This window comes from Bos taurus, chromosome 4, assembly GCF_002263795.3.
Source record: "Bos taurus isolate L1 Dominette 01449 registration number 42190680 breed Hereford chromosome 4, ARS-UCD2.0, whole genome shotgun sequence".
Lineage (NCBI taxonomy): Eukaryota > Metazoa > Chordata > Mammalia > Artiodactyla > Bovidae > Bos > Bos taurus.
In genome coordinates, this window is record NC_037331.1 from 64077450 (window position 1) to 64091965 (window position 14516).

The 14516-nt window shown below is 42.8% G+C and overlaps 1 pseudogene; it reads left to right on the forward strand.

The window, feature by feature from the left end:
• The first annotated feature begins 8378 nt into the window (after positions 1-8378).
• The window catches only part of LOC786199 (sodium/potassium-transporting ATPase subunit beta-3-like), a 59156-nt pseudogene continuing 53018 nt past the window's right edge, over positions 8379-14516 (forward strand).

Below are 14516 nucleotides of genomic sequence, written 5' to 3' on the forward strand. Positions count from 1 at the left end.
AATTTGTGAGCTCCAGAAGGACAGAGGAGGGGAGCAGCCCTAAGAACAATGAGGAGGGAGAAGCAGGGCTCCAGGTAGGAAAGTAGGGTTGGGACAGAGGGGCAGAACAATTGCTAATTGGCTGATGCCATTCAATATTCAAGAATGTGCTTCTAAAAAAAAGTCAACAGACTGGTTTTGGGAAGCTGGTACATCTTAGCTTAGTCTAATTTTTATAGAGGTTTTTTTTTGTTTTTTCTTCCAATTTTCTGGTTTGCAAGAGTAGAAGCAACAGTGACTCAAAGATTTCACTTAAAAAAAATGGCAGAACTTAAATTTTCAAAAAGAGAAAGTAAAGAAATCTCATGGATTTATCATTTTGATTGGTAAGCTTTGAGAATATTGTCTTGACAGGAGGACAATTGTAAAAACCGTTTCCTAACTAAGGATCTTTGTAAAAAATATTCTTAGCTCAAGACTGTATAAAAACAGGCAACAGACCAGATTTGGCTCAGGGACCATTGTTTGCCTCTTAACATAAAAATACACTGAGTGTGTTTAAATATAACAGCTGGCAATACAGAAGATATTGTGATTAGTTGTTCCTTTTCCTATGTATTTCTGCTGTGATTTTATATGTCCTTGTATATGGTATATGGTATAATGTATATGATGGTGTGATCACTTACCTAGAGCCAGACATCCTAGAATGTGAAGTCAAGTGGGCCTTACGAAGCATCACTATGAACAAAGCTAGTGTAGGTAATGGAATTCCAGCAAAGCTATTTCAAATCCTAAAAGATGATGCTGTGAAAGTGCTACACTCAATATGCTACTAAATTTGGAAAACTCAGCAGTGGCCACAGGACTGGGAAAGGTCAGTTTTCATTCCAATCCCAAAGAAAGGGAATGCCAAAGAATGTTCAAACTACTGTACAATTGCATTCATCTCACATGCTAGCAAAGTAATGCTCAAAATTCTCCAAGCCAGGCTTCAACAGTACATGAACCGTGAACTTCCAGATACTCAAGCTGGATTTAGAAAAGGCAGAGGAATCAGAGATCAAGTTGCCAACATCCAATGGATCATCGAAAAAGCAAGAGAGTTCCAGAAAAACATCTGCTGCTAAGTAACTTCAGTTGTGTCCGACTCTGTGCAACCCCACAGACAGCAGCCCACCAGGCTCCCCCGTCTCTGGGATTTTTCAGGCAAGAACACTGGAATGGGTTGCCATTTCCTTCTCCAATATATGAAAGTGAAAAGTGAAAGTGAAGCTGCTCAGTCGTGTCTGACTCTTGGTGACCCCATGGGCTGCAGCCTACCAGGCTCCTCTGTCCATGGGATTTTCCAGGCAAGAGTACTGGAGTTGGTTGCCATTGCCTTCTCCAGAAAAACATCTACTTCTGTTTTATTAATTACACCAAAGCCTTTGACTGTGTGGATCACAACAAAGTGTGGAAAATTCTTCAAGAGATGGGAATAGCAGACCACCTGACCTTCCTCCTGAGAAATCTGTGTGCAGGTCAGGAAGCAACAGTTAGAACTGGACATGGAACAACAGACTGGTTCCAAATCAGGAAAGGGGTACATCAAGGCTGTATATTGCCACCCTGCTTATTTAACTTACATGCAGAGTACATCATGTGAAATGCCAGGCTGGATGAAGCACAAGCTGGAATCAAGATTGCTGGGAGAAATATCAATCATCTCAGATACACAGGTGACACCACCCTTATGGCAGAAAGTGAAGAAGAACTAAAGAGCCTCTTGATGAAAGTGAAAGAATACATTTGAATCAGTTCTAATGAGGTGGATGAAACTGGAGCCTATTATACAGAGTGAAGTAAGCCAGAAAGAAAAACACCAATACAGTATACTAACGCATATATATGGAATTTAGAAAGATGGTAACAATAACCCTGTATACGAGACAGCAAAAGAGACACTGTTGTATAGAACAGTCTTTTGGACTCTGTGGGAGAGGGAGAGGGTGGAATGATTTGGGAGAATGGCATTGAAATACGTGTAATATCATATATGAAACGAGTTGCCAGTCCAGGTTCGATGCACGATACTGCATGCTTGGGGCTGGTGCACTGGGACAACCCAGAGGGATGGTATGGGGAGGGAGGAGGGAGGAAAGTTCAGGATGGGGAACACATGTATACCTGTGGCGGATTCATTTTGATATTTGGCAAAACCAATACAATATTGTAAAGTTTAAAAATAAAATGAAAAAAAAAAAAAGAGTAGAGTGAAAAAGTTGGCTTAAAACTCAACATTCAGAAAACTAAGATCATGGCATCTGGTCCCATCACTTCATGGCAAATAGATGGGGAAACAATGGAAACAGTGAGAGACTTTATTTTTTGGGGCTCCAAAATCACTGCAGATGGTGACTAGCCATGAAATTAAAAGACGCTTGCTCCTTGGAAGTAAAGCTATGACCAAGCTAGACAGCATATTAAAAAGCAGAGACATTGCCAACAAAGGTCTATCTAGTCAAGGCTATGGTTTTTCCAGTGTTCATGTGTAGATGTGAGAGGTGGACTATAAAGAAAGCTGAACACTGAAGAATTGATGCTTTTGAACTTGGAGAAGACTCTTTTGAGAGTCCCTTGGACTGCAAGGAGATCCAACCAGTTCATCCTAAAGGAAATCAGTCCTGAATATTCACTGGAAGGACTGATGTTGAAGCTGAAACTCCAATACTTTGGCCACTTGATGCAAAGAAGTGTCTCATTTGAAAAGACCCTGATGCTGGGAAAGATTGAAGGTGGGAGGAGAAGGGAACGACAGAGGATGAGATGGTTGGATAGCATCACCGACTCTATGGACATGAGTTTGAGCAAGCTCCAGGAGTTGGTGATGGACAGGGAAACCTGGTGTACTGTAGTCTCTGGGGTCGCAGAGTGGGACATGACTAAGCAACTGAACTGATAATGTATATGTCTTTCTACCTTAGTGAGCATAGGTTGATACACATATACACACAACCCACATACAAATTTCATATACAATTGAAAGAATATTTTTACATACATATGTTTTATATTCTCTATAATTAAAAACAACATCGTGAATTATGTTTGTTGTTTTTGTTTCAGACACTTGCTCAAAACTGGGTGGGAAGGGACAAAACAGAATAATCAGCCCAATACGAGCAGATGTCTTTTAAAGTCTGAGGGAATTACAGATATTAGGTTTCCTTTCCTAGCTTTATTTCCTGCTATAGGGTAATGACAGTTAAGAGCAACTGAAGCACTCTCGCTAATAGCCTTTAGATTTCAATCACAGGACCTTTGGCAGAAATTCACCCACAATAAAACCCACGGGGCCTTGCTGGGAAATCAGTGGCATGCTTGCCTCTCTCTTCCTGCTTCTGTCTTGGACAGATCCCTGCGTCTTCCCTGCTTTGCCTTCACATGGCTTCAGGTTCTGCTGAGCACAGTGCCGCAGGCAGCCACTACCAGTCAAATGCAGGCACACTCAACCAGACTGATTTGTCACGTGTGTGATATTTTTGTCTCGGTCTTCATCTAAGAAAGCTTAGTTGTTGAAATTTATCATGAGAAGAACAGTTGAAAAAACTGGGAAGGGAGATTTATGTGACTTTCAAATTTGGTCTTTTTTTTTTTTTTTACTTAGACCAAGAAATCTAATTTTTTTCCCCCCATTCTTTGCTTCTTTGAAGTGGTTCAGTTTAATTTAACACAGCTGAGGCAAAACATGAAATTAAGTAACATAGAAACATATGGGGAAAGTAGCGTCCACAAAACAGCCCTGGGGTTTTTGTAGATGACATTCTCTAAGCAAATGGATGGAAGCCAGGGTCTGCTGGATTATAGGGAGGAACACTTTCAAGATACTCATTCTTTCCTGATTAGACCACCCCTGGATCATGGTCTTCTGTCTTGGAATCCAACTTTAAGGGAATTCAACTTTAAACAACAACTGGAGAGTATTAAAAGAAGCACAATGAAGGAGAACAAAGGGCCAGAGCAGCCTGTCATATGGGGATGAACTGATAAAGCCAACAGTTGGCTTGGAAAAGGGAAGATTGGTGGGAGCACAATAGGTATCTTCAGATATAATTTTATCACCTAGAGGCAGCACAGGTTCATTCTGTGTTGCTTTAGGGAATCTTTTAAATAATTGGATTAAAAAATTGTGGTTGAATACAAATAGCATAAAATTTACCATCATAATAATTTACAAGTGTACAAGTCAGTGGTATTACATAAATTTGCATTGTTGTACAACAAATCTCCATAACTTTTTCTTCTTGCAAAACATTAATGGAAAAGGCAATGGCACCCCACTCCAGTACTCTTGCCTGGAAAATCCTATGGATAGAGGAGCCTGGTGGGCAGCAGTCCATTGGGTCGCTAAGAGTTGGATACGACTGAGCGAATTCACTTTCACTTTTCACTTTCATGCATTGGAGAAGGAAATGGCAACCCACTCCAGGGTTCTTGCCTGGAGAATCCCACAGATGGGGAAGCCTGGTGGGCTGCTGTCTATGGGGTGGCACAGAGTCGGACACGACTGAAACGACTTAGCAGCAGCAGCAGCACACCCATTAAAGAACTCCCCATCTCTTTTTCCCCCCAGCTCCTGGTAATTACCATTCTACTTTCTGTTTCTGATAGCTTGACAACTCTAGGTACTTCATAAAAGTGAAATTATACAGTATTTGTCTTTTGTGACTGACTTGTTTCATTCAGCAAATGTCCTAAAGGTTCATCCATATGATAGCATGTGACAGAATTTCCTTCTTTTTCAAGACCGAATAATATCTCACTGAATGTGTTTAGCACATTTTCTTTATCCATTCATCTATTGACGGACATTTGGGTTGGACTTTTGGCTATTGTGAATAATGCTGCTGGGCATAGGGAAATCTTCCTGAGATTCTGTTTTCAATTCTTTTGAGTACATATCCAGAATTGGTATTGCTGGATCATATGATAATTCTATGTTTAACTTTTTGAGAAACTACTACAGTATTTTCCATAGCAGCTGGGCCATTTTATATTGTTATCAACAGTGCACGGAGTTCTAATTTTTTTTCATATCCATGCCAATACAAGAATATAGTATAAGATACTATATATATATATATATATATATTCTTTTTTTTTTTTTTTTTTGATAGTGGCCACATTGGTGAATGTGGTGAGGAGTGTTTTGTAACCTATGGGAACCCATGCTTCTTTTGAAGGAAAAAAAAAATCTCAAGCCCTTTAAAAATGGTATTTGAAATTTCAAAATAAATTTAATATCTTATCCCCAAACAAATCTCAGCAATGGTAAATTTACTTTGCTTTCCCAATCACACAGATCCTAAAATTTTACCAGGGAGACTTTCTTCCTCCCTACAATAAAGTTTTTCATCAGGATTTCCAGAGCAGGGGTTGGCAAGTGATAGTTCACTGATCAGATCTAGTCTGCTACTGTTTTTGTTCCTAGAGCTAAGAATGATTTTTACTTTTTTTTAATGGTTGGGGAAAAATCAAGAATATTTTTTTATATTCTTATACAAGAATAATATTTTGTGACAAGTGAAAATTGTATGAAATTCAAATTTGAATGTCCAATTCAGTTCTCAGGAGGGGCTGTTTGCTGGTTCAGGCTGAGACTGGGCCACAGTGCAGAGCCCTGGAAAAAGGAGAGGAGCTTAACCACAGTTTGTTTACCAAGCATTTGGTTTGATTGATCAGTGGAGATGAAACAGTTCAGCTAATCATTTATGAAGCAAAGAATGGGAATTTGTAGGGTCACTGTTTACCCTTGTCATAAGTAAGCAAAGGGACATTCTTGAGTGTTAGCTAAGTCATCTGGGAAAGGGTGATTTTTTGGTTGTAAGCTGTTTTCCAGGACATGAAAGGATGGGGGATTTCTCCATCATCACTCTTTCAGGTAATATTCAACACTGTCAGTGGTAAAACTCCCAGGATCCAAGGTCAATCAATTTGTGACATCCTCGAAGGATGCTGAGGGGTGAGTCAGATTTTTCCAAGGCCCTTCAATGTGCACTCTGCTGAGCACCCACTGGTGGAAGTCTGGCTGGCTGGGAGCACTCCTGCCCTTGATTGAAGAGGTCAGTGGCCTGAAAAAGGAAAGGCAAGGGTTTGAGAATGAGATCACCTACAGCTGGCATATTCTCTAACAACTCCCTCTTTAACCAAGCTCTAGCTCACCACATGTGGTCCTTTTTTAAAAGACAAGATTGTTTTAAATTTTCCAGGCTTACCACTTCCCACTTGGAGGAGAACTGGGGAGAATCTGATTATCAACAGCAGCATCAACAGTCAAACTCTTAGTTGAGCTATGTCTCCCTCTTGGAGAGGGTGTGTGTGTGTTCTGGGGAAAGGCGTGGGTCAGCCAGTATGGCAGGCAGCGGCGGGGTTGGGGGGGTGGCTGAGAACTTAGGGTGGCTCTTTACCATTCCATTCAGAAGTATTGTTGTTCGATTACCAAGTCATGTTTAACTCTTTGTGACTCCATGGAGTGCAGCACGTCAGGCTTCCCTGTTCTTCATCATCTCCCAGATTTTGCCCAAGTTCATGTCCATTGAATTGGTGATGCCATCCAAACATCACATCTTTTGTCACCCTCTTCTCCTTCTGCCTTCAATCTTTCCCAGCATCAGGGTCTTTTCCGATGAGTCAGCTATTTGTATCAGGTAGCCAAAATATTTGGAGAAGGCAATGGCATCCCACTCCAGTACTCTTGCCTGGAAAATCCCATGGACGGAAGAGCCTGGTGGGCTGCAGTCCATGGGGTCGCAGAGTCAGACACGACTGAGCAACTTCCCTTTCACTTTTCACTTTCCTGCATTGGAGAAGGAAATGGCAACCCACTCCAGTGTTCTTGCCTGGAGAATCCCAGGGATGGGGGAGCCTGGTGGGCTGCCGTCTATGGGGTCGCACAGAGTCGGACACGACTGAAGCGACTTAGCAGCAGTAGCAGCAGCAGCAGCCAAAGTATTGGAACTTCAGTTTCAGCATCAGTCCTTCCAGTCAATATTCAGGATTCATCTCCTTTAGGATTGACTGGATTGATCTCCTTGTTGTCCAGGGAACTCTCAAGAGTCTTCTCCAGCACCACAATTTGAAAGCATCAATTCTTTGGCATTCTGCCTTTTTTATGGTCCAGCTGTCACATCTGTACATGACTACTGGAAAGACCATAGCCTTGACTATACAGACCGTTGTCAACAAAGTGATGTCTTTACTTTTTAACACACTGACCAGATGTGTCATAGCTTTCCTGCCAAGAAGCAATTATCTTCTAATTTCACAGCTGTAGTCATCATCCACAGTGATTTTAGAGCCCAAGAAGAGGAAATCTGTCACTGCTTCCACCTTTTACCCATGAAGTGATGGGACCAGATGCCATGATTTGAGTTTTTTAAAAAGTAATTATTTTAATTAGTTTTTCTTTAATGTTGATTTTTAAGCTGCCTTTTTCATTCTCATCTTTCACCCTCATCAAGAGGCTCTTTAGTTGAAACTTAATCCCAGGTTGCTCTTCCTGCTTCTGGATCCAAGTTAGGTGTCACCACCTTTCCACTGCAGTCAGAAAAGGGAGGGGGCCAGCAGGGCAGGCCCATTAATAGGGTCCCTGATTGCTCTGGGTTCCCTTCATGGAAACCCTGCGGATTGGCTGGTGACTGCCTCCCCGCTTTCCCGAGGAGAACCAGCAGAGTTGCTTCCCCTTACACCATGGCTTCCCTCTCTGGCCTCAGTCCCCCTCCAGGATGAGGGCATGGGGAGGAGGAATGCTGGGAAGGGGATTGCCACGCCTTCCTCAGGGACAGCCAGGAGCCAAGCCTGGCTTTGCAGGAAAGCACAGCCTGGAAGAGTAGTGGTGTTAGCCCTAAGAAGAGAAGAGAAGAAAACAAATGTAGGCTCCTCCTCTGCCTTGGCTAAACCTTTCATCCTCCCCAGGGACAGTGGCAGCCCAGAAGTGTCGACAGGAGCGGGAAGAAGGTGCCAGTCCTTTGGCCCCAGGTGACCAAAGTACAGAAAGTAGAGGAAGAAAGTCTCCCTCCTTTAATGCCACTCTCCTTCCTCCCCTCCAATCCCCAGTAAAGTCTCGGGGCAACCTCTGCACACGGACCCCTCCAAGTGTCGTCATCCACCCTGGATCATCAGACAGGCGCAGACACCGCCTGGGTCCTCCTCAGTCCACCTGGGGTGGGTACGCAGCCTTCCCTGCTGCCTCCTCCTTCTCTCCCGCGCTGAGGAGGGACTGCCACCCGCGGAGTCAGAGGCGGAGCAGAGGCTGGAGGTGCCCCGGCGCGAGAAGAGAGTAAACCTTTGGCAGGCAAGGGGTGTGGGTCCCACCGGGAGTCTTGGCCGCTCATCTGGGCCCAGCCCGGTCCCCTGAGATGGGTTCCGTCTCCTCAGCGCTGGCGCGGTCTCGGTCCCGCAACGCTGTGGTGCAGTTGGGCTCATCGCCGCCACCCCAGCCCGAGGCGCCTCCGGCTGACCCCGCTGCTCGCGAAGACCGTTTCGCGCTGCACAAGACCGGGAGGCTTGGACCCGGGCGTGGAGAGGCGGCCACCCGGCCGGCAGCCTGGGAGGCTCAGCGGGTAGCGCCAAGCGCAGAGGGGCGCGCGAAGTTGGCGAGTCCGGAGCTGTCCCCGGTGCTGAACAGTGACGAGAGTATGCCTCAGTCTCAGCTGTCTCGAAGCCCCAGCGCTGCGGGTAAGTTTCTTTCTTTCTGTAAGGATCGCGGGGAGCCGCTCCGTGGAGACCTAAAGGGGCCCTTTTTAACTTCAAAGGGAGAAGAGAAAGCTCTGTCTCTCAACAGGATTTCGGCTTTTTTGTTCTCTTGCTCATAACTTGCCCAGAATCTCTTGCCCATAAAAATTGCCCATTAACTTTCACAAGTTAAGACTCATTTCTGACTCATTTCAATAAGGATTTATTTCAGAAGGATCATCTTTCACAGGCGTTTAAACAGTAGCTGGCAAGGCAGTTAACCCGCTAAGGGTCCCTTTCCCCGTCTTTGCACTGGCGTCCGCACCGCGGGGAGACATCGTCCTTGTTGTTTTGGAAAGGAGGTGTACCTTTCTCCCAGGGGAACGGGGAGAAGGACAGGAGATTCCTGCTTGTCCAGGACTTATCCATGTGTGAAAAAGGAAACCTGTGTCTGCTGAAGGGACGTGGGGTGTGTGGTTGGAGGAGGACATTTTAAGGGTAAAGAGAGAGGTGAAGAGAGCACATGAGATTTGGAGTTGGTGGTGGGTCTGAATCTCCATCACCTGCTTTCATTGTGATCGTGGGCAGGATACTCTCCTTGTGCCTCAGTTTTATTATCTGTGACATAGAGATGATACCAAGACATTTCTCACTAGGTGGCTAGAAAACCTAACCAGACACAGTGTATGTAGAAGTACTGAGTGCTATACCTGAACAAGATCTCTAAAACTTTTCAGCTGAAACTGAAGGGAGTTGTAAAACTTTTCAGTTTTGGGTTTAAGATATTCAAAGATCCATTTCATAGGGTAGGTCCTGTTTTTGTGTAAGTGGGAGGAAAAGTCCTTAGTTGGTACATGTAATAAAAAAAAATCACACTAGAAAGGTTACTAAATACATCAGCTGGTCTTTTGGTCTCATACATAAATCCTCACTTTCATCCCAAGCAAGGTTGTGATGCTCATTGCTATTGTCCATTGAGTTTTCAAGAAGGACTCATTAGATTTAGTGGGCAATATTAGTTCCTCTAAAGAGAAAAAGTGGAGCAAGGAATTGACTCACACTTTGACTCATGAGAGGCCAGGATATATGTATCCTTGTTCCCTTGAGAATTTTCTTGAGTTTATGGTTTTTATTTGTTATTATTTCACTCAAACAGCTTTTTAAAACAAAAATTAAAAGAATACACATGCACATTGCCCTTGCATGGATTTATCATTATAAAATATGTTAGTTTTTCCATTTATAGGATATTTTTGTGGTGTTAGTGGAAAGAGAACCAGATTTGGAGTCAGGGTACCTAGGTCTTGCTCAGCTTTGCCTCCTAGGGCTGCTGCTGCTGCTGCTGCTAACTTGCTTCAGGCATGTCTGACTCTGTGCGACCCCACAGATGGCAGTCCACCAGGTTCTCCTGTCCCTGGGATTCTCCAGGCAAGAACACTGGAGTGGGTTGCCATTTCCTTCTCCAATGCATGAAAGTGAAAAGTGAAAAGGAAGTTGCTCAGTCATGTCCGACTCTTCGTGACCCCATGGACTGCAGCCTACCAGGCTCCTCCATCCATGGGATTCTCCAGGCAAGAGTACTGGAGTGGGGTGCCATCGCCTTCTCCGCCTCCTAGGGCAGGAGACCTCTATTTCCTAAACCTGTGCTATCTGCTCTTTTAAAATGAGTACAAATAGAGTTGTAGTGCCATCTCCTATGCCATGAAGCTCAAAGGAAACTATGGAGATAAAATCAACTTGTAAACTGTAAGTACTATACAAATGTAAGGTATTATTCAAGCATCTGGAGGCTTAATATTTTCTAATGTGTAGGATACAAAATTTTTTTATATGATCTTATAGTCTATCACAGTTACATTGGATGAAACATGAATTGTTTCTGAAATGATTCAATGTTAGATTATATATGTGTGTGATATCAGTTAAATTACAACTATATATGCCTATGGAAGAATATTCACATATTTTTCATCATACCTCTGGTGATATGAACAGTAGATTTGTATATTGCATAATTCCTGAAAGCTAATTTCTAGGAATTTTCATTGAATTAATTTCTGTTCTAGATTTGATGAATACATCCTGGGAATACTATTAGCTTTAACTTTTTGATTGAATGAGTTTCTTTTTTTCCATTCCTTCCTTTCATAAAGCAAATGAGATTCTTTTTTTCCATTCCTTTCTTTCATAAAGAAAATTTCAAATTAAAGATGACATTCTGAGTGTTATATCACCTAAGGATACTTACACAAAGTTATTCAATTTCTATCCTTTGCTCTTAAAAAAAAGAACTTGAATCTTTGAAGTGTGGTGAGTTTAGATAGTTGAAATTGCAGATAAGGCTCAGTTTTATCATCTTTAAAAATGAGATGAGTTGCGTTTACCTGTGAGTCTGGGTAGCCCTTGCTTGGAATAGATTGGATTTCTCCAGGTATTGGGTAGAACAGCACAGAACTTGTGAATCTGGGAGAAAAGTAGCTGTGCTGCAAACTAAAACCTTTCCTTTATAAGCCAAACTGAATATATACTTGTGTGCTATGTACCAGATGTTATTTTACGAGATGGTGGGATGGGTCATTTAGTTATCATTTTACAGATGAAGATATCAAGGCACAGAGAGGTCAAGTCACACAGCTAAAAAATGACAGCCAGAATTTAAACCTAAATAGTTGAATTCTGGGATTCTTATCTGTTTCTCTATACTACTTGTCTTAAGTGGGTTTATTTCCCATTTTCCAGTCCTTCAGTTTACTAATATTTAGTAATACTCTTTGAAAGCTTTGTATTCTCTGAGCTATACTCAGGGAAACCAAGGAAGGTACATTGGTTCTGGGAGGGAGATATCAGATTAAGGAAGAAACAGTCACCTTGGATATTACTGTGGTGATACTTAAAGCCAAAAATTTTAAGGGGAAAGTTAGACTTGGGAGAGTCAGGCCAGTAAGGCCAGATGTTTCCCCTTATCTACATTAAAAGCTCTGAGGTCCTGAGATTTGTCTCACTGAGGATGGTGTTAGTTTCCTAACTCTTGTCTTATGATACTGTTGTGAAGATATGGTATCAAAACCTGAGGCGGGATCTGGCTTATATTAAGCATGGTGTTTGTAGGCTTGTTTGTTAGAACTTTGTGACCCCACTCACTGGTAGAAAGGAAGGATGAGGTTGATTCACTTTTAATAAAAGGTTATCTCAGTTCAGTTCAGTTCAGTTGCTCAGTCGTGTCCAACTCTTTGCGACCCCATGAATCACAGCATGCCAGGCCTCCCTGTCCATCACCAACTCCCGGAGTTTACCCAAACTCATGTCCATCAAGTCAGAGAGGCCATCCAACCATCTCATCCTCTGTCGTCTCCTTCTCCTCCTGCCCCCAATCTCTCCCAGCATCAGAGTCTTTTCCAATGAGTCAACTCTTCACATGAGGTGGCCAAAGTATTGGAGTTTCAGCTTCAGCATCAGTTCTTCCAACGAACACCTAGGACTGATCTCCTTTAGGATGGACTGGTTGGATCTCCTTGCAGTCCAAGGGATTCTCAAGAGTCTTCTCCAACACCACAGTTCAAAAGCATCAATTCTTCGGCGCTCAGCCTTCTTCACAGTCCAACTCTCACATCCATACATGACCACAGGAAAAACCATAGCCTTGACTAGATGGACCTTTGTTGGCAAAGTAATGTCTCTGCTTTTGAATATGCTATCTAGGTTGGTCATAACTTTCCTTTCAAGGAGTAAGCATCTTTTAATTTCATGGCTGCAGTCACCATCTGCAGTGATTTTGGAGCCCAAAAAAATAAAGTCTGACACTGTTTCCCCATCTATTTGCCATGAAGTGATGGGACCAGATGCCATGATCTTCGTTTTCTGAATGTTGAGCTTTAAGCCAACTTTTTCACTCTCCTCTTTCACTTTGATCAAGAGGCTTTTTAGTTCCTCCTCACTTTCTGCCATAAGGGTGGTGTCATCTGCATATCTGAGGTTACTGATATTTCTCCCAGCAATCTTGATTCCAGCTTGTGCTTCTTCCAGCCCAGCGTTTCTCATGATGTACTCTGCATAGGAGTTAAATAAGCAGGGTGACAATATTTGGAACCAGTCTTTTGTTCCATATCCAGTTCTAACTGTTGCTTCCTGACCTGCTCAGAATAAACCAATAACCAAATAAACAAAAAAAACCTTCCACAACTACCTGTCTATTGTGTAATCATCAGAAATAGGTTGTCTGAGGCTCCTAGCTTTTGTCAGAAATTTCTCTGGATGGAGAGAGACTTTGACATTATTGATTAGGGTAATTTTTGGTTAATAATTTGTGTATTAAAATTGTTGGGGCTTTTTCAATTTTCAGTTGTTATCTCCTCACCCCTTTTTTTGTACTGCTGTTTTAACATTTGGAAAAGATGTATCCTGCAAGAATTGGTTTCAGACTGCAACCAGTATTTGTCAGATGATGGTCTTGAAACACTGTCTTGCTGAATTTGTTTGGTTGTTTGTTTTTGGCTATGCCTGGTGACTTGTGGGATCTTAGTTGGAGAAGGAAATGGCAACCCATTCGAGTATTCTTACCTAGAGAATCCTGTGGACAGAGGAGCCTGGTGGGCTGCTGTCCATAGGACTGCACAGGCTTGGACACGACTGAAAGTGACTTAGCATGTGTGCATGCATTGGAGAAGGAAATGGCAACCCGCTCCAGTATTCTTATCTAGAGAATCCTGTGGACAGAGGAGCCTCATGGGCTGCTGTCCATAGGGTCACACAGGCTTGGAGATGACTGAAGTGACTTAGCATGCATGCATGCATTGGAGAAGGAAATGGCAACCCACTCCAGTGTTCTTGCCTGGAGAATCCCAGGGACAGAGGAGCCTGGTGGGCTACCGTCTATGGGGTTGCACAGAGTCAGACATAACTGAAGCGACTTAGCAGCAGCAGCAGCAATTCCTGACCAGGGACCAAACCCTGGCCCTGAAAGTGAAAGCACTGACTCCTAACACTGGACTGTCAGGGAATTCCCTGTCTTGGTGAACTTTATTGCCTGCTGCTTGGTTTCCATCTACGTCTTCTGTGACTCCTGATAAGGTTACTGCCTTTGGGAGGAAAAGATTTCTTCTACCCACTTAGATTTATAGTCAGGAGCCTGCAAATTAACTGACAGTAGCTTAAGAGGAGAAAAGACAAGGTTTATTTATATTCACCCGAGGGAGTACTTAATAATGAGTAACTTGCGGAATAGCTAGAAGTAAAGATTTATATACCAACTTGACAAAAAGAGAGGCTGTTTAGGGCTTCAGTGGGAAAGAAAATGTGAAAGGTTTTATTGAACTTTTCCATGCTAAGGGACAGCTGAAACTGTGGACTTCCTAGTGCTAAGGCTCAGTCTTTCCTCAATTTTGAAACTCCCTTGGGGGGAAGGGGGTTGTCAATGGCAGCTGTATTTTCTGGACACTCTGCTTAAGTTTTGAAAGTGTTTCTTGCTGTTGCTGTTGATCAGATGTTTTCAGTTTAAAGTAAATATCATACCACTGTGGTGGGCTAATAATCCCTTTACCACTGTTTGCCTCTAACTCTGTCCTCTCATATGTTAGAGGCCCTAGACTGCCACTTCTGGGGTTAAGGACAAAGATCCCACACATACGTCATCCCTGGTGTTATATTGTCTGTAACTTACTCAAATTGCTCAATCTAGACAGTAGTTTGTGTGTGTGTGTGTATTTTTAGTCTGCTTTCTGAGTGGCTAGTTAACACCCTATTGAGAAAGTTTATTCCTCTGTTCTTTTTTTCCCCCATAGTTTTAATTTATTTATTTATATATTTTTTGCTGCTCTGGGTCTTCG